We start from the raw sequence: 24,770 nt of genomic DNA on the forward strand, positions 1-24,770 counted from the left end.
TCTGTGTTTTCCCCTGTGGCAAGTCACCGCACTGGCTTAAACAGCGGCACTGAGATTCGTCACTTTTTTTGCCCTGGAATCTACTGTGCTGGTTCTCTGCTCAGTCCCCTTTTTAAACAGATGAATGGGCGACTTCCCATGGCTCCAATGGCCAGCCAAAAGGGTACTTAGACTGGTGTATTTTGTATGGAGAACCGCTGCTCTGGGGCGCCGACAAAGCAGCAGCGTGGGGCAAAGCAGCAGCGCCGGCTGGCACAGCTGCGCTGTCCGAAACAGCTGCGCTGGTGACCTGTGGAGCTCCTCTGCCTGGGAATTTCCTAGTCTGTGGGCAATAAAAATGCGGTGTCCACTCACCCTCTGCACTTTCACTGGGAGCTGCAATCCTGAGTTGTTCCTAAACGGCCATCTTGGATCCTCCAAACTCGGAACATGGGTTTGAATTACACATTTTCTTCTACCTCTGCCGTTTCAGAGACAGCAAGAATAACCCTTTCACTTCTTCCAACTTTTCAGCCCACTCCTTGTGGGTGATGAAGATAAAGATCTCTGTGATGATCCATTTCCACTTAATGAATAGTAAATATATTTTCCCTTATGTTTCTCTATTTTACCTTATTGTTAGACTACAGCACAGAATGCATATAATCTAGGAATTTTTTTTTTTTAAATTTAAGTTCTGGAGTACATGTTCAGAACGTTCAGGTTTGTTACATAGGTATACACATGCCATGGTGGTTGGCTGCATCCATCCATCACCCTGTCATCCAAGTTAGGTATTTCTTCTAATGCTGTCCCTTTTCTAGCCCCTCTCCAGCAGACCCTGGTGTGTGATTTTTCCCCTCCGTGCGTCCATGTGTTCTCATTGTTCAGTTCCCAATTATGAGTGAGAACATCAATGTTTGGTTTTCTGTTCTTGTGTTACTTTGCTGAGAATGATGGTTCCCAACTTCATCCATGTCTCTGCAAAGGACATGAGATGATCCTTTTTTATAGATGCATAGTATTCCATGGCGTATATATGTCACATTTTTCCTTATTCAGTCTGTCACTGATGGGCATTTGGGTTGGTTCCAGGTCTTTGCTATTGTGAACAGTGCTGCAATGAACATACATGCACATGTGTCTTTATAACAGAATGATTATAATCCTTTGGTTATATACCCAGTAATGGGATTGTGGGATCAAATGGTATTTCTAGTTCTAGATCCCTGAAGAATTGCCAGACTGTCTTTTACAGTGGTTGAACTAATTTACACTTCCATCAGCAGTGTAAAAGCATTGCTATTTCTCCACATCCTCTCCAGCATCTGTTGTCTCCTGACTTTTTATTTTTTTTATTTTTATTTATTTATTTATGGTTTTTTTTTTTTTTTTTTTTTTTTTTTTTTTTTTTTTTTTTTTTTTTTTTTTTTTTTTTTTTGTTTTTTTTTTTTTTTTTTTTTTGAGACGGAGTTTTCGCTCTTGTTACCCAGGCTGGAGTGCAATGGCGTGATCTTGGCTCACTGCAACCTCCACCTCCTGGGTTTAGGCAATTCTCCTGCCTCAGTCTCCTGAGTAGCTGGGATTACAGGCACGCGTCACTATGACCAGCTAATTTTTTGTATTTTTAGTGGAGACGGGGTTTCACCATGTTGACCGGGATGGTCTCGACCTCTTGACCTCATGACCCACCCGCCTCTGCTCCCAAAGTGCTGGGATTACAGGCGTGAGCCACCGCGCCTGGCATCTCCTGACTTTTTAATGACTGCCATTCTAACTGGTGTGACATGGTATCCCAATGTGGTTTTAATTTACATTTCTCTAATGACCAGTGATGATGAGCTTTTTTTCATATGTTTGCTGACTGCATAAATGTCTTGTTTTGAGAATTGTCTGATCATATATTTTGCCAACTTTTTCATGGGGTTTTCCTTTTTTCTGTAAATTTATTTAAGTACTTTGTAGATTCTGGATATTAGCCCTTTGTCAGATGGATAGATTACAAAAAATTTCTCCCATTCTGTAGGTTGTGTGTTCACTCTGATAATATTTTGTTTTGCTGTGCAGAAGCTCTTTAATTTAATTAGATCCCATTTGTTTATTTTGGCTTTTGTTGCCATTGCTTTTGGTGTTTTAGTGATGAAGTCCTTGCCCAGGCCTATGTCCTGAATGGTACTGCCTAGGTTTTCTGCTAGGATTTTTATGATGTTAGGTCTTAGGATTAAATCTTTAATCCATCTGGAGTTAATTTTTGTATAAGGTGTAAGGGAGGGGTCCAGTTTCAGTTTTCTACATATGACTAGCCAGTTTTCCCAACACCATTTATTAAATAGGGAATTGTATCCCCATTGCTTGTTGTTGTCAGGTTTGTCAAAGATCAGATGGTTGTAGATGTGTGCGTTATTTCTCAGGCCTCTGTTCTGTTTCATTGGTCTGTATCTCTGTTTTGGTACCAGTACCATGCTGTTTTGATTACTGTAGCCTTGTAGTATGGCTTGAAGTTTGGTAGTGTGATGCTCCCCGCTTTGTTCTTTTTGCTTAGAATTGACTTGGCTATGCGGGCTCTCTTTTGGTTCCATATGAAGTTTAAGGTATTTTTTTCCAGTTCTTTGAAGAAGGTCATTGGCAGCTTGATGGGGATAGCGTTGAATCTGTAAATTACTTTGGGCAGTATGGCCAATTTCATGATATTGATTCTTCCTAACCATGAGCATGGAATGTTTTTCCATCTGTTTGTGCCCTCTCTTATTCCCTTGAGCAGTGGTTTATAGTTCTCCTTGAAGAGACTTTTCAGGTCCCTTGTAAGTTGTATTCCTAGGTATTTTACTCTCTTTGTAGCAGTTGTGAATGGGAGTTCACTCATGATTTGGCCGTTTGTCTATTATTGGTGTACAGGAATGCTTGTGGTTTTTGCACATTGATTTTGTATCCTGAGACTTTGCTGAAGTTGCTTATCAGCTTAAGGAGATTTGGGGCTGAGACAATGGGGTGCTCTAAATGTACAATCATGTTGTCTGCAAATAGAGACAATTTGACTTCTTTACCTATTTCAATACCCTTTATTTTTTTTTCTTTTCTTGCCTGATTGTCCTGAACAGAACTTTCTGTATTATGTTGAACAGGAGTGGTAAGAGAGGGCATCCTTGTCTTGTGCTGATTTTCAGCCAGCACAAGGGACTTTCAAAGCGACTTCTTTCAGATTTTGCCCATTCAGTATGATATTGTCTGCGGGCTTTTCATAAATAGCTCTTATTATTTTGAGATATGTTCTATCAGTACCAAGCTTATTGGGAGTTTTCAGCATGAAGAGTTGTTGAATTTCATCAAAGACCTTCTCTGCATCTATGGAGATGATAATGTGGTTTTTGTCTTTGGTTTTGTTTATGTCACAGATTAAGTTTATTGATTTGAATACGCTAAACCAGCCTTGCATCCCAGGGGTGAAGCTGAATTTATTGTGATGGATAAGCTTCTTGATGTGCTCTTGGGTTTGGTTTGCCAGTGTTTTATTGAGGATTTTCGCATTGATGTTCATCAGGGATATTGGCCTGAAAGTTTCTGTTTTAGTTGTGTCTCTGCCTGGTTTTGGTGTCAGGATGATGTTGGCTTCATAAAATGAATTAGGGAGGATTTCCTCTTTTCCTATTGTTTGGAATACTTTCAAAAGGAATGTTACCAATTTGTCTTTGCACCTCTGGTAGAATTTGGCTGTGAAACCATTTTGTCCTGGGCTTTTTTTGGTTGGTAGACCATTAATTGCTACCTCAATTTCAGACCTTGTTGTTGATCTATTCAGGGATTCAACTTCTTCCTGGCTTAGTCTTGGGAGGATGTGAGTGTCCAGGAATTTATCCATTTCTTCTAGATTTTCTGTTTGTGTGTGTGTGTGTGTAGAGGTATAGTATTCTCTGATGGTAGCTTGTATTTCTATGGGATTGGTGGCAATATCACCTTTATAATTTTTTATTGCATCTATTGGATTCTTTCCTCTTCTTCATTAGTATGGCTAGCCGTCTATCTATTTTATTGATCTTTACAAAAAAACCAGCTCCTGGATTCACTGATTTTTCTGAAATTTTTTTTGTCTCTTTATTTTCTTCAGTTCTGCTCTGATCTTAGTTATTTCTTGTCTTCTGCTCACTTTGGAACTTATTTGTTCTTGCTTCTCTAGTTCTTTTAATTTTGACATTAGGGTGCTGATTTTAGATCTTTACTGCTTTCCTGCTTTCTCTTGTAGGCATTTAGTGCCATAAATTTCCCTCTACACACTACTTTAAATGTGTCCCAGAGATTTTGGTGTGTTGTGCCTTCACTGTCATTGGTTTCAAAGAACATCTTTATTTCTGACTTCATTTCATTATTTATCCAGTAGTCAATCAGGAGCAGGTTGTTCAGTTTCCACGTAGGTGTGTGGTTTTGAGTGAGTTTCTTAATCATGATTTCTAATTTGATTGCACTCTGGTCTGTGAGACTGTAATGATTTTCATTCTTTTGTATTTGCTGAGTAGTGTTTTACTTCCGATTATAAGGTCAATTTTAGAATAAGTGGGATGTGGTACTAAGAAGAATGTATATTCTGTTGATTTAGGGTGATGGGTTCTGTAGATGTCTATTAGGTCTGCTTGGTCCAGAGCTGAGTTCAAGTTCCGGATATCCTTGTTAATTTTCTGTCTCATTGATCTGTCTAATATTGACAGTAGGGTGTTAAAGTCTCCCACTAGTACTGTATGGGGGCCTAGGTCACTGAGAACTTGCTTTATGAATCTGAGTGTTCCTGCATTGGGTGCATATATATTTAGAATAGTTAGCTATTGTTGCATTGATTCCTTTACCATTATGTAATGCCCTTCTTTGTCTCTTCTGATCTTTGATGGTTTTAAGTTTATCAGAGACTAGGATTGCAACTCCTGCTTCTTTTTTTTTTCTTTTTCTTTTCATTTCCTTGATAAATCTTCCTCTACCCTTTTGATTTGAGGCTGTGTGTGTGTCCTTGCATGTGAGATGGGTCTTAACTCTTTATCCAATTTGCCTGTCTGTGTCTTTTGATTGAGGCATTTAGCCCATTTACATTTAAGGTTGATATTGTTATGTGTGAATTTGGTCCTGCCATTTTGATGCTAGCTTGTTGATTTGCCCATTAGTTGATGCAATTTCTTCATTGTGTCGATGGTCTCTACAATTTGGTAAGTTTTGCCATAGCTGATACTGGTTGTTTATTTCCTTTAGTGTTTCTTTCAGGAGCTTTTGTAGGGAAGGCCTAGTGGTGACAAAATCTCTCAGCAGTTGCTTGTCCATAAAGGATTTTATTTCTCCTTCGCTTATGAAGTTTAGTTGGGCTGGATATAAAATTCTGGGTTGAAAATTATTTTTTTGTAAAATAATGTGTATTGGCCCCCATTATCTTCTGGCTTGTAGGGTTTCTGCCAAGAGATCCGCTGTGATTATGATGGGCTTCTCTTTGTGGGTAACCTGATCTTTCCCCCTGGCTTCCTTAGCATTTTTTCCTTCATTTCAACGTTTGTGAATCTGATGATTATATGTCTTGGGGTTGCTCTTCTCGAGGAATATCTTTGTGGTGTTCTCTGTATTTCCTGAATTTGAATGTTGGCCTGTTTTGCTAGGTTGGAGAAGTTCTCCTGGCTAATATCCTGAAGAGTGTTTTCCAATTTGGTTTCATTCTCCCCTTCACTTTGAGGTACACTGATCAAATATAGATTTGGTCTTTTCCTGTAATTCCATATTTTTTGGAGGCTTTGTTTCTTTTCACTCTTTTTTCTCTAGTCTTGTCTTCTCACTTTATTTCATTGACTTGATCGTCAATCTCTGATACCCTTTCTTCCACTTAATCAGTTTTGCTACTGAAACTTATCTATGTTTCAGAAAGTTCTCATGCTCTTTTTCAGCTTCATCAGGTTATTTATATTCTTCTAAACTTGTTATTCTAGTTAGCATTTCATCTAACCTTTTTTCAAGGTTCTTAGCTTCCTTGCATTGGTTTAGAACATGCTCTTTTCGTTTGGAGAATTTTGTTATTACCCACCTTCTGAAACCTGCTTATGTCAATTCGTCAAACTCATTTTCTGTCCAGTTTTGTTCTCTTGCTGGTGAGGTGCTGTGATTGCTTAAAGGAGAAGAGGTGTTCTTGTTGTTGGAGTGTTCAGCATTTTTGTGCTGGTTTCTTCCCATCTTTGTAGATTTATCTTTCTTTGGTCTTTGTGGTTGGTGAACTTTGAATGGGTTCTCTGAGTGGAGATCCTTTTGGTTGATATTGAAACTATTTCTTTGTTTGTTAGTTTTCTTCTAACAGGCCCTTCTGCTGCAGGTCTGCTAGAATTTGCTTGAGGTCCACTCAAGACCTTTCTTGCCTGGGAATCACCAGTGGAGACAGAAGAACAGCCAAGATTGCTGCCTGTTCCGTTCTCTGGTAGCTTCATCCCAGAGGGGTACCCACCAGATGCCAGCTAGAGCTCTCCTATATGAGATGTCTATTGGCCCCTACTGGAAGGTGTCTCCCAGTCAGGATACATGGGGGCCAGTGAGCCACTTGAAGAGGCAATCCATGGCTTATCAGAGCTTGAATGTTGCGTTGGGAAATTCACTGCTCTCTTCAGAGCTGCCAGGCAGGGACATTTAGGTCTGCTGAAGTTGTACCCAGTAACACCCCTTTTCCCAGGTGTTCTGTCCCATGAAAGCAGGGGCTTTATTTATAAGTCCCTGATGAGCTGCTGTCTTTTTTCAGAAATGCCATGCCCAGTGAGGACGTCTAGTAAGACAGTGCCTGCAGCTGCTAAACTGTGTTGGGGTCTGCCCAGTTCAAATTTCCTGGCAGCTGTGCTTAGACTGCGGGGTTGAAACCACCTACTTGAGCCTCAGCAATGGTGGGTGTCCCTACCCCTGTTGAGCTCCAACAACCCAGTTCAAGTTCAGACTGCTGTTCTGGCTCCAAGAATTTCAAGCCAGTGGATCTTAGCTTGCTGGTGTCTGGAGATGGGACCCGATGATGTAGATCACTTGGCTCCCTGGCTTCAGCCCCCTTTCCAGGGGAGCGAATCATTCTGTCTCACATTCCAGGTGCCACTGTAGTATGAAAAAAAAATGCTGCAGCTAGTTTGGTTTCTGCCCAAATGGCGGCCCAGTTTTGTGCTGGAAGCCCAGGGCCCTGGTAGTTGTGTAGGTACCAAAGGGAATCTCCTGGTCCGTGGGTAATGAAGACCATGGGAAAAGTGCAGTACCTGGGTTGGAGAACAGGAAACAGTCCCTAATGGCTTTCCTTGGCCATTGTCTTACCCAGCCTCTTGTGCTTCCTGGGTAAGATGATGCCCCACCCTTTGCTTTGCTTAGCCCTCCTTGGGCTGCACCTACTGTCCAACCAGTCCCAATAAAATGAACCAGGCACCTCAGTTGGAAATGTGGAAATCACCTGCCATCTGCATCAATTTCACTAGGAGCTATACACTGGAACTGTTCCTATTTGGCCATCTTGCCTGGGGACCTCCTAGGAAATATGTTTTAATGGACTGTCAATTGAAAAAACTGATTACATTGTTATTGGCAAGGCTTCAACTCAATAGTTGGCTATTCAGTTAAATTTTTAGGGAGTCAAAAGTTATACACAGGCTTTGAACTCTGAAGGGTTGATTTCCCAACTCCTGAATTGCTTAAGGGCCAACTGTATATGGGAAAGTTGTTTTAAGACAGAAGTATTATCACAAATTAGTGAGAAAAGAAGGATAATTTACTAAATGATTTTGTTGACAGTGACTCATTACATAAAAGGTAATGTAGAATCCCTTCCTCATAGATGCATAAACTGTGTAGAATTGATGCATAAACTATAGTAGCTAAAACAGAAACATGGAAAGTAGAACTGTAAAGTCAAATGAAAAAAAGTAGAATATCTTTGTTACTCTAGAATCGTGTATAACTTTTTAAACAAGACCCCAAAACAGAGAGTGTAAGTAAAATTATAAGGCAAAAAGGGAAATTGATGGATTTATCAACACAAACATACAAACACACGTGTGTGTATAAATTTTTTTTTAACACAGTGCACCATGGAGAAAGCAGATATATGATAAACCTTAAAGATTTCTGTAACATCTATAATTAACAAAGCATTAAATTAGAAAGACAGACCTGTAAATCTGCATGACAAATGTGAAAAAAATGACAAAGCAAATGAGAATTTTTAGATGGTTAAATTAAAAAGATAAAATATGAGAGATTTTTACTAGAAATCAGGGAAAGCCAATTTGATTAACAAAGAGACAAATACACCCTCTGAATTGCAGAAATGAATTAAATTGGATAACATCAAATGACAATGGAACTAAGAGGCAGGAAGAACCAGTGTGTGCTGCTAGGCAAACTGTCCATTGACTCATCCTCTTAAAAGAACACAGCTATACTTAATGAAATTAAATGTGTGATATGTGACGATTCTGCAATCCTACTTCTGGGTAAATGCCACCGAGAAATTCTTGTACAAGTGTAGAAGAGATACCTGTAGGGTCATTCATTTAATATTTGTAACAGCAAAAGTTGATATGCCGTCACTAGAAGAAAGAATACAATTTTTAAAAAATTTTGTTTGCAAAGGATGGAAGATGTGCAGCAGCTGAAAGTAACAAGTAAGATATAGATCTATTTGACATAAATAGATTTCAAATAGGTTAGAATAGAATAAGAATAATAGCACCAAATCCTTTGTAAGCAAATTTTTAAATTTTTAAAAATTGTTTTAATATTTTTAAATTTTAAAAATTGTTTTAAAAAATTAAAAAACTTTCCATAATATTTATAACACATATTTCTTTTTTCTTTGAGTTACAATAACTTTACTTTTATGGCACTTTATACTTTTCAAAGTATTTTTACATATATTATTCCATATTTCCAATTTTATTCAATATATAAATGTAACATATGGGTAATAGATCATCAAACCTAAATCAAAAAGTCTTAATTTACTGTTCTAAATTTGAAGTTTTTAAAATTTTTTCTTAAAAAAAAAAAAAAAAAACCCAAATGGGATACATATGCAGAACATGCAGGTTTGTTACATCGGTGTATGTGTGCCCTGGTGGTTTGCTCCACATATTGACCCATATCGAAGATCCCTCCCCTCACCTCTCACTCCCTTAACAGGCCCTGGTGTGTGTTGTTCCCTTCTCTGTGTTCATGAGTTCTCAATGTTCAACTCCCATTTATGTGTGAGAACATGTGGTATATGATTTTCTGTTCCAGTGGTAGTTGGCTGAGGATGATGGCTTCCAGCTTCATCTGTGTCCCTGCAAAGGACATGATCTCATTCCTTTTTATGATTGCATAGTATTCTATACTGTCTAGGTACCACATTTTCTTTATCCAGTCTATAATTGATGGGCAGTTGTGTTGGTTCCATGGCTTTGCTATTGAAAATAGTGCTGCAATAAACATATGTGTATGTGAGTATTTATAATAGAATTATCTGTATTCCTTTGGGCGTATACTCAGTAATGGGATTGCTTGGTCAAATGGTATTTCTATTTCTAGATCCTTGAGGAATTGCCATACTGCTTCCACAATGGTTGAACTAATTTACGTTCCTGCCAACAGTGTAAAAGCTTTCCTATATCTGCACAACTTTGACAGCATCTGTTGTTTTCTGACTTTTAAATAATCATCATTCTGACTGGCCTGAGATGGTGTCTCAGTGTGGTTTTGATTTGCATTTCTCTGATGATCGGTGATGCTGAGCTTTATTTCTATGTTTTTTGGCCACGTAAGTATCTTTTTTTGAGAAGTGTCTGTTTATATTCTTTGCTCACATTTTGGGGCACTGAATATATAAATTACTTTGGGCAGTATGGGCATTTTCAGGATATTGATTCTTTCTAACCATGAGCATGGGATGTTTTTCCATCTGTTTGTGTCCTCTCTTATTTCCTTGAGCAGTGGTTCATAGTTCTTTTTGAAGCGGTCATTCACATCCCTTGTTAGCTGTGTTCCTAGGCATTTTATTCTCTTTGTAGCAGTTGCAAATGGGAATTCCTTCATGTTTTGGCTCTCTGCTTGCATATTGTTAGTGTAAAGGAATCCTTGTGATTTTTGCACATTGTGTACCCTGAGACTGCTGAAGTTGCTTATCAGTTCAAGGAATTTTGGGGCTGAGATGGGGTTTACTAAATATATACAATTATGTCATCTGCAAACAGAAACAACTTGGCTTTCTTCCTATTTGAATATGCTTTATTTCTTTTGCTTGCCTGATTGTCCTGGCCAGACCTTCCAATGCTATGTTGAATAGGAGTGCTGGGAGGGGACATCCTTGTCTTGTACTGGTTTTCAAAGGGAATGCTTCTAGCTTTTGCCCATTCAATATAATGTTGTGTGTTTGTCATAAATAGATCTTAGTATTTTAAGATACGTTTCATCAAAACATAGTTTGAGAGTTTTTAATATGAAGGGATGTTGAATTTTATCAAAGGCCTTTTCTGTGTCTGTTGAGATAATAATGTGGTTTTTGTGTTTGGTTCTGTTTGTGATAGGTGACATTTATTGATCTGCATATGTTGAACCAGCCTTGCATCCCAGAGATAAAGCTGACTTGATCACAATGGACACATTTTTTTGATGTGCTGCTGGATTCAGTGTGCCAGTATTTTATTGAGGATTTTTGCATCAATGTTCATCAGGGATATTGGCCTGAAGTGTGTGTGTGTGTATGTATGTGTGTCTTTCCAGTCTTGGTATCAGGATGATGCTGGATTCATTAAAAGTGTTAGGGAGGAGTCCTTCCTTTTCAATTGCTTGGAATGGTTTCAGAAGGAATGGTACCAGATCCTCTTTCTATTTCTGGTAGAATTCAGCTTTGAATTCATCTGATCCTGGACTTTTTTTGGATAGCAGGCTATTACTGCCTCAATTTCAGAGCTTGTTATTGGTCTATTCAGGGACTTGACTTCTTCCTGGTTTAGTCCCAGTAGGCTGTATGCATCCCAGAATTTATCCATTTCTTCTAGATTTTCTAGTTTATTTGGTAGAGGTGTTTACAGTATTCCCTGACGGTGATTTGTATTTCCATGGAGGTCAGTGGTGATATCCCCATTATCATTTTTTGTCTATTTGATTTTTCTCTCTTCTTTATTAGTCTAGCTAGCAGTTTATCTATGTTAATGTTTTCAAAAAATCAGCTCCTTGATTCGTTGACTTTTTGGAGGCTTTTCTGTGTCTCTATCTCCAATTTTTCTCTGATCTTATTTATTTATTTTGCTAGCTTTGGGATTAGTTCGCTCTTGTCTCTCTAGCTCTTTTGATTGTAATGTTAGGGTGTCAATTTGAGACCTTTTTAGCTCTCTAATATGAATATTTAGTGCTATAAATTTTCCTATTAACACTGCTTTAGCTGTGTCCCAGGGATTCTGGTACATTGTCTCTTTGTTCTCATCAGATTCTGGTAACTTCTTGATTTCTGCCTTTAATTTCATTATTTACCCAGGAATCATTCAGAAGCAGGTTGTTTAATTTCCATGTAATTGTGCAGGTTTGAGTGAGTTTCTTAATCTTGGGTTCTAATTTGATTGCACTGCAGTCTGAGAGACTGTTTGTTACAATTTCAGTTACTTTGCTTTTGCTGAGGAGTGTTTTACTTCCAATTGTATGCTAAATTTTAGAATAAGTGCCAGGTGGTACTGAGAAGAACATGTATTCTGTTGATTTGGGGTAGAGAGTTCTGTAGATATCTGCTAGGTCCACTTGATCCAGAGCTGAGTCCAAATCCCTGCATATCCATGTTAATTTTCTGTCTCATTGATCTGTCTAATATTGACAGAGTTTTAAATACTTCCAGTATTATTGTGTGGAAGTCTAAGTCTCTTTGTAGGTCTCTAAGAACTTGTATTATGAACCTGGGTGCTCCTGTATTATGTGCCTATATATTTAGAATAGTTAACTCTTCTTGTTGAATTTTTCCCTTTACTGTTACGCAGTGCCCTTCTTTGTCTCTTTTAATCCTTGTTGTTTAAAGTTTGTCCTGTCAGAGACTATGATTGCAACCCCTGGTTTTTTCCTTTCCATTTGCTTGGTAATTTTTCCTCCATCTTTTTATTTTGAACCTGTTTGTCTATGCATGTTAGATGAGTCTCCTGTATATAGCACACCAATGAGTCTTTACTTTTTATCCAATTTGCCAGTCTATGTCTTTTAATTGGGGCATTTAGCCTACTTACATTTAAGGATAGTATTATGATGTGTGAATTTGATTCTGTCATCATGATGCTATCTGGTTATTTTGCACACTGGTTGATGCAGTTTCTTCATAGTGTCATTGGTCTTTATATTTTGGCGTGTTTTGCACTGGCTGGTACTGGATTTTCCTTTTCATATTGAGTGCTTTTTTCAGGAGCTGTTGCAGGGAAGACCTGGTGGTTATGAAATCCCTCAGCATTTGCTGGTCTGGAAGGATTTTATTTCCCCTTCACTTATGAAGCTTAGTTTGGCTCGATATGAAATTCTGAGTTGAAAATTCTTTTCTTTAAAAACACTGAATATTGGCCCACAGTGTCTTCTGTCTTGCAGAGTTTCTGCTGAGATGTTCACTGTTAGTCTGATGGGCTTCCCTTTGTATGTGACCTGGCTGCCCTTAACAGTTTTTCCTTCATTTCAGCCTTGGAGAATCTGATGGTTATGTGTCTTGGGGTTGATCTTCTCATGGAGTATCTTTATGGTGTTCTTTATATTTCCTGAATTTGCATGTTGGCCTGTCTTTCTAGGTTGGGGAAGTTCTCCTGGATAATATCCTGAAGTGTATTTTCTAGCTTATTTCCATTCTCCCCATCTCCTTCTGGTACTCCAATCAATTGTATGTTTGTTCTTTTTATGAAGTCCCATATTTCTTGGAGGCTTTGTTCATTCTCTTTTACTCTTTTTTCCTCTATCGTCTGCATGTCTTAGTAAGGTGGTCTTCAACTGATACCCTTTCTTCCACTTGGTGTGCTTGGCAGTTGATACTTGTGTATGCTTCACGAAGTTCCCATGCTGTGTTTTTCAGCTTCATCATGTCATTTATGTTTCTCTCTAAACTGCTTATTCTAGTTAGCAATTCCTTTAGCATTTATCAAGGTTCTTAGCTTCTTTGCACTGGGTTAGAACATGCTCCTTTAGCTCAGTGTAGTTTTTTATTACCCATTTTCTGAAGACTACTTCCATCAATTCATCCATCTGATTACCTGTCCATTTCTGTGCCCTTGATGGAGAGACGTTGTGATTATTTAGAGGAGAAGAGGCACTCTGGCCTTTTAGGTTTTCAGCATTTTTTCATTGATTTTTCTCATCTTCATAAGTTCATCTAGGTTTGGTCTTTGAAGCTGCTGAATCTTGGATGAGTGTTTGTGGAAACTTTGTTGTTGTTGATACTATTGTTGTTTTCTACTTGTTTGCTTTTCTTCCAGTAGTTAGGTCCTTCTTCTGTAGGGCTATGCAGTTTTCTGGGGGTTCACTTCAGGCCCTATTCATCTGATTTGCTCCTGTGACTTGAGATGTCACTCAAGGAGTGTGGAGAACAACAAAAATGAATGCCTGCTCCTTCTTCTGGGACCTCCGACCTCAAGGGGCACCAGCCTCATGCCCGTGGGATCACTCTTGTATAGGGTGTTTGACAACCCCTGTTGGAGGGTCTCATCCAGTTTGGTGGCAGGGGGAGAAGCACATGGTTAAGTACTTTGTCCCTTGGTGGAAGGGGTGTGCTTTGCTCGGGGCAAACAACCTTGTCTGGGCTGCCTGGATTCCTCAGAACTACCAGGAGGAAAGGTTAAGTCTGCTGGTCTGCAGAGATTGTGGCTACCCCTCCTAGGGGCTCTGCCCCAGGGAGATCTGAATTCTGTCCCTGAGCCTTTGGCTGGAGATAATGGAGGTCCTGCAGGGAAGCCCAGAACAATGGGAAAGTATGGATCAGGGTTAGGCCTGAAGAGGCAGTCTGGTCACATACAGCGACAGCTGGTGTGTTGGGCTGTGGGGGACGCCTCTGGAGACCAAGTCATCCAGCTTCCCTGGCTCCAGTAGGGGAAAAGCACAGCTTGGAGCTATAGAAATGGGTGCTGTCCTTCCCTTGCCCAGGGTTCTTAGCATGTTACGCAGTTGTGAATCCCAGTGCTGGCTGCTGCCCCACCCCCAGGGAGCTCAAATGGCTTAGACAGCAGGCAGCTGCAGCAGGTACTGGTCACCCCTACCCCTGGGAGTTCAGTAGGCTTAAGTAGCTTCCAGCTGAGAGGTTGGGACACTCTAGGCCCTGGTGGTGTGGTTTCACCAGTGGGACCCTCCAATCCATGGATTGCACATTTCCATGGACAAAGCAGTTTACCTGGCTGGGTAGCATGCTCACTCACCACTTTCTTGGCTGGCAAGGAGGGGGTTCCCCTGTCCCTGTGGCTCTCAGGTGGGCCACCACACCACTGTTCTTCCTTCTCTTTGTGGGTCATTTCAGCCTTCTAGTCAATTTTGATGAGAGAACCTGGATCCCTTGGTTGCAGGTGAAGGATTCACATGCTTATTATGGTTTTCTTTGATGGGAGCTTTTGAACGCTGCTGTTTCTAGTCGGTCATCTTGGCCCTGCCCCTGTAATACATATTTCCAAGCATAACACGTTTGAGAATAAAGTCATGATAGAGTGAAAGGAGTTATCTAGCTTTCTTTAGGCAGACAGTAAGGGAAGGGGCCCCAGAGAATCTCTGACCCACCCCACAAGTGCTTATACCAGATGTTTTGTGCAGATAAGGGAACTTGCAAGGGGGCTTGCCTAAACATGCCTGCAGCAGACTAAAGGCCTACATGTGCACCAGGGGAATGAGGGAGAGTCACCAGGAATTCACAGCTTATACAAATAAGGAACTCAGCCCCACTAGCTTATATAGCCCTGATATTCAACTATGAAGGGGGCAACCGGAAACCTGCTTTTCAGAGACCCTCTCTTTGATGAGAACTTTTCTTTTGTTTAGTAAATTCTACTCCATTCTGGTGTCCATACACCTAATTTTTCCTGGTCATGAGACAAGAACCTGACCTAGCTGAGCTAAGGAGCAAAAAATTGTGCATCAGATGGATTAGGAAGACCAAATCCAAGAGAGATGGTACTTAGAGTCAAGAGGAATAACAACAGAAATAATATTGGTAAAAATAAAAATAGGAGCTTTGTGTAGTCTCATAATTGTAGTTATCTATGAACTGAGGGGGTCATCTGATATAAACATCAGGAGCATTCTGCAACCCCCATAGAGAAAGGGAAACTTTCTTGATGACAGTGGTGAGAGGGCAAGCACAACAGACTTGGGAGTAAAAGTCACTTGAAATTTCTGGTTTTGGAAGAACTTCAAATGGAGTGGGAGATGACACAGCTGTGATCTGGAAGATGACAAAGGCATATGCATAACATGTACAGAGATATTAAGTCTGAGAATAGACTTTGGATCAATAGCCAGCATTTCCTGTTTTAAGATTTATAAACCAAATTTTTATAAAAGGGATAAATGATTCTAATGGAGTAGTGGACTTGGATGGCATCACCAACTGATGTATTGAGTAGTAATTTGAGGATTGCTCAGGGCTGACTGCTCTCAAAGGCCTTACTGGCTATATTTGGAGAAAGAACATGTATAGACATTTGTAGGCACACACATTTCCTCTGAGTTAATTATTTTTTTTTCCATTGTTACTTTTGCTTTTGAAATTGAAAATACATGCTTTAAACAAACAGGTCTCTGATTTGGTTATTCTTATTTATATGGCTACTGGTTAGAACTTGATAAATATAGAACAAACTAACCTTGAATTCCATGCCTGTCCTGTTTTTAGTGCTTCTGCCCCATAAGTTACTCCCCAGGGACTAAGAAAGAACTCAGCATGCCTAGCAGAGCGTCAACTGGCTGATTTCATTTCCTCACAAATCACCACCTTTTCTGGTTTTTTTCTTCCCCCCCTCTTGGGAAAACTAAGTGATGAAATTTGAATGTAAACCAAAAATCAATTTGTTGTGTTCTAAGGGTTTTTGGGGTTTAATTTGGTATTTGAATAAAATACTTTTGAAGCAGTAGCTATCAACTCTGAAAAGCAATTGATGTTTCTATTAATCTTTTTCTGGGAGAAAACCTTGGTACCAAGGTTATAACGTGCTCTTTAAGTAGAATTTCAGATAACAGCATTTCATAAGTAGTCTTTATTGTCAGATAATTGCCTGATTTTAATATGATAAAAGCATATGTTAATAAAAAATCAACTGTATCTTCATTGCTAATAAAATTAACAAAAAGTCAAATATTATGATAGGTAGGAAAACAGGGCACCTAGCTGTGTGTAATAGTGTCTGCCAAGTAAAATTTTATAGGGTGGTAGGTAATGAGTCTCAGAGCCTGGAAAGATAAATATATTTTTGCAGTGGGACAAGGGCATTATAAGAAGAGTGAAAAGAATGTTCAGAAACACAGAGGATACCTTCAAAACTTTCTACTGTGACCGTAGTTTAAAATACTGACTCTAATTTGTGTTTGGTGTTGGGTTAAGATAAAGCATGATACCTCCAAACCCTGGGACTGAAAACTTGAATCATGAACTTAAATATACACACTCCCACCCTCTATCCACCACCATTATAGAAAACTTTTCAGGGATGTGTATCTCATAACTCTAGTATTGTAATTCCAGTTCCATAGGAAAGGTAGCCCAAGGCAAATCTTAATTAAAAGGCGCAATTCTAGGATTTCCATGGAAGAAGTGAAATATGGAAGTAGAGAAAGCAAATACAAGGTGACATGTTACTGTGCTGGTGATGGTCCTTCAAGAACCCCAGCTAGTGCTTTATCATGTACCATGTCTCTGAACTGGAAATGCAGTTCTCCAGCCAGATTGTCAGAGTAGACTTCCACACCTCACCAATGTTGAGCTAGGCCACTCTTGTGTAGGGTGACTCACTGAGCATTATTGTCTGTCTTAGTCATTTTGGTCTGCCATAACAAAACACCATAAATTGGATGACTTTTAAACAACAGAATTCTATTTCTCATAGTTGTGGAGGCCAGCAGTCTGAGATCAGGGTGCCTATGTGGTTGGGTTCTGGTGAGAGCCCTCTTCTGCACGGCAGATTGCTGGCTTCTCACTGTGTCTTCACGTGGTAGAAAGAGGGAGAGTGCTCTCTGGGATCCCTTTGTTAAGGGCACTAACTCCATTTTGAGGATTCCACCCTCATGACCTAATTATTTTTCAAAGGTCCAACCTCCCAATACTCTTACATTGGGAATTAGGATCTCAGCATATGAATTGTGGGGGTCCACCAACATTCAGACCAAAACACTGACTGATAGGAAAAAAATGACAATAAAATGATTTGGCAGAATTATAAGATCATTAAGTTTGGATTATAGGATTCTGAGATGTAGATAGGCCCTGAGCACAAAGGAATCCTACCCAATTCAGTCATACCTACACATCTGACAATCAGTGTTGTCAGGATATAGGAACAAATTCTGCCAGCCATGGCCGAGAAGTGCTTGTCTAAGAGTAATGGAGGCAAAATGACCTTATAGATGGAGGGAAATGTGCTGACAGCAGAAATGAACTGTGGGAAGTGGTAGCTAGGTGGTGAGCTAAAGGAAACATTGCCTAGGTGCAGGTAGGAGTTGGACAGCTCCAGACAGCTGGACTATGAGTGTTTCTGACAAGACTGTCCCTTCATTGCCACATTAGCTCAAATACGTTTGAGTGAAGCCTTTCTATAGCTGTATTTGGAGGCCTGCACTGAAATTAAAAAGAGGAGGATAAGCACCTAGGGACTGTGTCTTAGAGGTTATGATCACAAACTGGGAATCATGCAAATCTCTGCTCAAATTGTGGCTCCTTTTCCATGTAACTGTGGGCAACTTTCTAAATTTCTGTGAGCCTTGCTTTTCCCTCTGTAAAATGAAGATAATGAAAGTCACTACTTCATTCAGCTATTGGGTAGTGATAAGGAAAAATGATTTAATGCACGTTTGTAGTCATTAATGCTGTTGGATGGGAGGCTGTTCACCTTCCAGGTCCATGGTAGCATTGCATGTCCTAGCTCCTTTTTGGTTGACTGAAGCCATGTGACTTATTCCTTATATTGAATTGTGAGTGGAAGTAATCTGTGTCATTTCAGGGCTGGTACAAGACCCTCCAGAGACCCTTTCCCCTCTGACATGTTGATCAAATGTTCAGAATGGTGACTTCTCTGTTAATTTGGCTCCCTGAATAACTACTGTGAACAGAATCCCATTGCTGATCATCAGTGGACCTATAGTGAGAGCAGGTCATTAAATTTTGTTGTTGTAGCCACAGAGATCTATGGTGGCGTTGGTTACAGCAACGTAACCTGATGTTTCCTGAAATAGTATAAAAGCACTTGACAAAGCTTTTGGTACACAGCAAGTCGTCAAAAACACAGCGATTAAGTGAGAAATCTTATTATGGTTTAATTAGGTGTATTTTCCAAAGATGTTTTGTTTTAATATCTTATAATTAATGAGAAAGAAATGGGAAAGAAGTAAAAAGAAATATCTGTGGAATTTTGAAGTTTCTTTTTTTGTAATCATTAATGTATGACCATAATGAATAAGCATGCAGGCAGATCATTATTGCACATAGAACCATAAAGAAATGTCTGAAATTGTTGAGACAAGTGATTTCATGGAAAGTTGGTGCAGAAGCTTAAGTATAAATGCACGTCAATTTCTTTTCTTTAATACCAATGATCGTTTCTACTTGGCTGTTTATCTGGATGATAACTGCAGATTATACATTGATTATTTATTCGAGGGCTATTATAAATATAACAGGAAGGAAGATAAGAAAGCATTCCACTATGTTTCTTAAGGCAACATTGACAATGTTATTTGTGATTCCCAAATATCAGTCATCAGAATCACCTGGGGCACTAAATGAAAAACATTTTTACTTTGAAATAAATCTTAAATCTGCAGAAAAGTTGTAATATTAATACAGAGAACTCCTAAGTTCTTTTTATCAAGATTTAATAAATTTTTATATTTTTCACATTTATTTCCTTTCTTTAAGGACATTATATTTTTAAAGTTAAACTTTTAATCAGCATATAGTAAAATTGATTTTTTGTTACATTGTATCTAAAAATGTGCTAAAATGTGCTAAAAATAGATATTTTTAAACATTTAGGAATTTATTATACTTTAAGTTCTGGGGTACATGTGCAGGGCATGCAGCTTTGTTACTTAGGTGTACACATGCCATGGTGGTTTGCTACATCTACTCCCCGGTCATCCACATTAAGTTTTCTCCTAATGTTAGCCCTCCCCAATCCTCCCACCCCCTGATACCCCTCCCCTAACTCCACCCCACCCTCTGACACACACTGGTGTGTGATGTTCCCTCCCTGTGTCCATGTGTTCTCATTGTTCAACACCCACTTATGAGTGAGAACATATGCAGTGTTTGGTTTTCTGTTCTTATGTCAGTTTGCTGAGAATGATGTTTTCCAGCTTCACCCATGTCCTGTAGAGGACACAAATTCATCCTTTTTTATGGCTGTATGGTATTCCATGGTATATGTGTGCCACATTTTTTTTATCCAGTGATGGGCATTTGGGTTGGTTCCAAGTCTTTGCTATTGTGAACAGTGCTGCAATAAACATACGTATGCATGTGTCTTTATAGTTGAATGTTTCATAATCCTTTGGGTATATACCCAGTAATGGGATTGCTGGGTCGATGGTATTTCTGTATTCCTAGATCCTAAAGGAATCACCACACTGCCTTCCACAGTGGTTGAACTAGTTTACACTCTCACCAACAGTGTAAAAGCATTCCTATTTCTTTATATCTTCTCCGGCATCTGTTGTCTCCTGAATATCATTGTACAGTTATGAAGTTCCAAGAACTTAACATTGCTATTTATTTGGTCTATAATTCATATTCCAATTTTGTCAGTTGTCTCAGTAATGTCCTTTATATCATAATTTTTCTTCTAGTCCAGGATTATGTATTGCATTTAATTTTCATATTTCCTTAATCTCTCTTAAAGGAATTCTGTCTCATCATTTCCTTGTCTTTTGTTGCATTGATACTTTAAAAAAGTAGAGATCAGTTTTTTTAAATTATACCTTAAGTTCTGAGCATTATTGTACATGTGCAGATCATGCAGGATTGTTACATAGGTATACACATGTCATGGTGGTTTACTGCATCCATTCCCTCGCCATCTACATTAGGTATTTCTCCTAATGTTGTCACTCTCCAACCCTAACCCCCTGCTATCCCTCCCCTAGCTCACCCACCCCCCAACAGGCCCCAGTGTATGATGTTCCCCTCCCCGTGTCCATGTATTCTCATTGTTCAACACCCACTTAGGAGTGAGAACATGTGGTGATTGGTTTTCTGTTCTTGTCAGTTTGCTGAGAATGATGTTTCCAGATTCATCCATGTCCCTACAAAGGACATGAACTTATCCCTTTTTATGGCTGCATAGTATTCCATGGTATATGTGTGCCATATTTTCTTTATCTAGTCTATCCCTGATGGACATTTGGGTTGGTTCCAAGTCTTTGCTGTTGTAAACAGTGCCAAAGTGAACATACTTGTGCACGTGTCTTTATAATAGAAGGATTTATAATACTTTGGGTATATACCCAGTGATAGGATTGCTGGGTCAAATGGTATTTCTATTTCTAGATCCTTGAGGAATTGCCACACTGTCTTCCACAATGGTTGCACTAATTTACGCTCACACCAACAGTGTAAAAGTGTTCCTATTTCTCCACGTCTTCTCCAGCATCTGTTGTCTCCATATTTTTAAACGATTGCCATTCTAACTGGCGTGAGGCGGTATCTCAATGTGGTTTTGATTTGCATTTTTCTAATGACCAGTGACAATGGACATTTTTCCATATCATTCGCCCATGTTTTGATGGAGTTGTTTTTTCTTTGTACATTTGTTTTAGTTCTTTGTTTATTTTGGATATGAGCCCTTTGTCAGATGCATAGGCTGCAAAAATATTTTACATTCTGTTGGTTGCCAGTTCACTGTAATGATACTTTCTTTTGCTGTGCAGAAACTCTTAAGTTTAATTAGATCCCATTTATCTATTTTGGCTTTTGTTGCCATTGCTTTTGGTGTTTTAGTCACGAAGTCCTCGCCTATGCCTATGTCCTGAGTGGTTTCGCCTAGGTTTTCGTTAATCCATTGGAGTTAATTTTTATCTAAGGTGTAAGGAAGGGGTCCAGTTTCAGCTTTCTGCACGTGGTTAGCCAGTTTTCCCAACACCATTTATGAAACAGGGAATCATTTCTCCATTGATTGTTGCTGTCAGGCTCGTCAAAGATCAGATAGTTGTAGATGTGTGGCATTACTTCTGAGGCCTCTGTTCTGTTCCATTGGTCTATATCTCTGTTTTGGTAGCAGTCTTATGCTGTTTTGATTACTGTAGCCTTGTAGTATTGTTGGAAGTCTGGTAGTGTGATGCCTCCAGCTTTTTAATTTATTTTTTAAATTTTTGCTTAGGATTGTCTTGGCTATGCAGACTGTGTTTTGCTTCCATATGAAGTTTAAGGTATTTTCTTTTTGTTGTTGTTTGTTTTGTTTTGTTTAGTTTTGCAAAGAAGGTCAATGGTAGCTTGATGTGGATAGCATTGAATCTACAAATTACTTTGGGCAGTATGGCCATTTTCACGATACTGATTCTTCCTTACCATGAGTATGGAATGTTTTTCCATCTGTTTGTCCTCTCTTATTTTGTTGAGCAGTGGTTTGTAGTTATCCTTGAAGAGGTCCTTCACATCCCTTGTTAGTTGTATCCCTAGGCATTTTATTCTCTTTCTAGCAATTGTGAATGGGAGTTCACTCATGATTTGGCTCTCTGTCTGCTATTGGTGTATAGAAATGCTTGTGGTTTTTGCATATTGATTTTGTATCCTGAGTCTTTGCTGATGTTGCTTATCGTCTTAAGGAGATTTGGGGCTGAGACGATGGGGTCTTCTAAATATACAATCATGTCATCTGCAAATAGAAACAGTTTGACTGTCTCTTTTCCTAATTGAATACCCTTTGTTTCTTTTTCTGCCTGATTGCTCTGCCTAGAACTTTCAATACTATGTTGAATGGGAGTGGTGAGAGAGAGCACTCTTCTCTAATACCAGATTTCAAAGAAAATGTTTCCAGTTTTTGCCCATTCAGTATGATATTGGCTGTGGGTTTGTCATAAATAGTTTTTATTATTTTGAGACACATTCTACTGTTACCTAGATTATTGAGAGTTTTTAGCATGAAGAGTTGTTGAATTTTTTGAAACTCTTCTCTGCATCTATTGAGATAATCATGTGGTTTTTGTCTTTGGTTCAGTTTATATGATGGAATACGTTTTTAGATTTGCATATGTTGAACCAGCCTTGCATTCCCGGGATGAAGCTGACTTGATCGGGATGGGTAAGCTTTTTGATTGCTGTTGGCCTTGGTTTGCCAGTATTTTATTGAAGATCTTTGCATCAATGTTCATCAGGGATATTGGCCTGAAATTTTCTTTTTTTGTGTCTCTGCCAGATTTTGGCATCAGGATGATGCTAGTCTCATAAAATGATTTAGGGAGGATTCTCTCTTGTTGTATTGTTTGGAATAGTGTCAGAAGGAATGATACCAGCTATTCTTCGTACCTCTGGTAGAATTCAGCTGGGAACCCATCTAGACCTGGACTTTTTTTGGTTGGTAGGCTATTAATTGCTGCCTCAACTTCAGACCCTGTTATTGGTCTATTTAGGGATTCAGCTTCTTCCTGGTTTAGTCTTGGGAGGAGGGCATAAGTGTCCAGGAATTTATTCATTTCTTCTAGATTTACTGGTTTATTTGCATAGCGGTATTTGTAGTAATCTTTGATGGTAGTTTGTATTTCTGTTGAATAGGTGGTGATATCCCCTTTATCATTTTTTATTGCTTCTATTCAATTCTTCTCTCTTTTCTCATTAGTCTGGCTAGTGGTCTATCTATTTTGTTGATCTTTTCAAAAAGCAGCTCCTAGATTCATTGTTTCCTGCCCCAACCCCCCAAAAGGGTTTTTTGTGGCTCTATCTTCTTCAGTTCTGCTCTGATCTTGGTTATTTCTTGTCTTCTGCTAGCTTTTGAATGTGTTTGATCTTGTTCCTCTAGTTATTTTAGTTGTGACAATAGGGTGTCGATTTTAGCTCTTTCCTTGTTTCTCATATGGGCATTTATTGCTATAAATTTCTCTCTAGATACTGCTTTAAATGGGTCCCAGAGATTCTGGTATGTTGTGTCTTTGTTCTCTGTTACTTTGAAGAACATCTTTATTTCTGCCTTCATTTCATTATTCAATCGGTAGTCATTCAGGAGCAGGTTGTTCAGTTTCCATGTAGTTATGTGATTTTGAGTGAATTTCTTAATTTGAGTTCTAATTTGATTGCACTATGGCCTGAGAGACTGGTTATGATTTCCATTCTTTTGCATTTGCTGAGGAGTGATTTACTTGCAATTTTGTGGTCAATTTTAGAGTAAGTGCAATGTGGTGCTGAGAAGAATGTGTATTCTATGGATTTGGGTTGGACAGTTCTGTAGATGTCTATTAGGTCTGCTTGGTCAGATTTGAGTTCAAGTCCTGGATATTCTTGTTAATTTTCTGTCTCACTGATCTGTGTAGTATTTACAGTGGAGTGTTAGTCTCCCACTATTATTGTGTGGGAGTCTAAGTCTCTTTGTAGATCATTAAGAACTTGCTTTATGTATCTGGGTGCCCCTGTATTGGGTGCATATATATTTAGGATAGTTAGCTCTTCTTGTTGCATTAATCCCTTTACCATTATGTAATGCCCTTCTTTGCCTGTTTTGCTCTTTGTTGGTTTAAAATCCATTTTATCAGAGACTAGGATTGCAACCCCTGCTTTTTTTTGCTTTCCATTTACTTGGCAAATCTTCTTCCATCCCTTTATTTTTAACCTATGTTTGTCTTTGCACATGAGATGTGTCTCCTGAATACAGCACACTAGTGAGTCTTGATGTTTTATCCAATTTGCTAGTCTGTGTCTTTTGATTGGGGCATTTAGCCCATTTACATTTTAAGTTAGTATTGTTATGTGTGAGTTTGATTGTTCCATTTTGACACTAGCAGGTGGTTTCGTCTATTAGTTGCAGCAGTTTCTTCCTTGTGTTGATGGTTTTTACCATTTGGTATGTCTTTGAAGTGGCTAGAACTGGTTGTTTCTATCCACGTTTAGTGCTTCCTTCAGGAGCTCTTCTAAGGAAGGCCTGGTGGTGACAAAATCTCTCAGCATTTGCTGGTCTGTAAAGGATTTTATTTCTCCTTTGCTTATGAAGCTTAGTTTGGCTGGATATGAAATTCTGGTTTGAAAGTTCTTTAAGGATGTTGAATATTGACCCCCACTCTCTTTGGTCTTGCAGAGTTTCTGCTGGGAAATCCACTATGAGTCTGATGGGCTTCCCTTTGTGGGTAACATGACCTTTCTTGCTGGATGCCCTTAGCATTTTTTTCCTTTATTTCAACCCTGGTGAATCTGATGATTACCTGCCTTGGGCTTGCTCTTCTTGAGGAATATCTTTGTGGTGTTTTCTGTATTTCCTCAATTTGAATGTTGGCCTGCCTTGCTAGATTGGGAAAGTTCTCCTGGATAATATTCTGAAGAATGTTTTCCAACTTCATTTCATTCTCACTGTCACATTCAGGTACACCTATCAAACATAGATTTGGTCTTTTCACATAATCCCATATTTCTTGGAGGTTTTGTTCATTTATTTTCACTCTTTTTTCTCTAATCT

The sequence above is a fragment of the Cebus imitator genome, unplaced genomic scaffold (assembly GCF_001604975.1).
Source record: "Cebus imitator isolate Cc_AM_T3 unplaced genomic scaffold, Cebus_imitator-1.0 Scaffold94, whole genome shotgun sequence".
Taxonomy (NCBI): Eukaryota; Metazoa; Chordata; class Mammalia; order Primates; family Cebidae; genus Cebus; species Cebus imitator.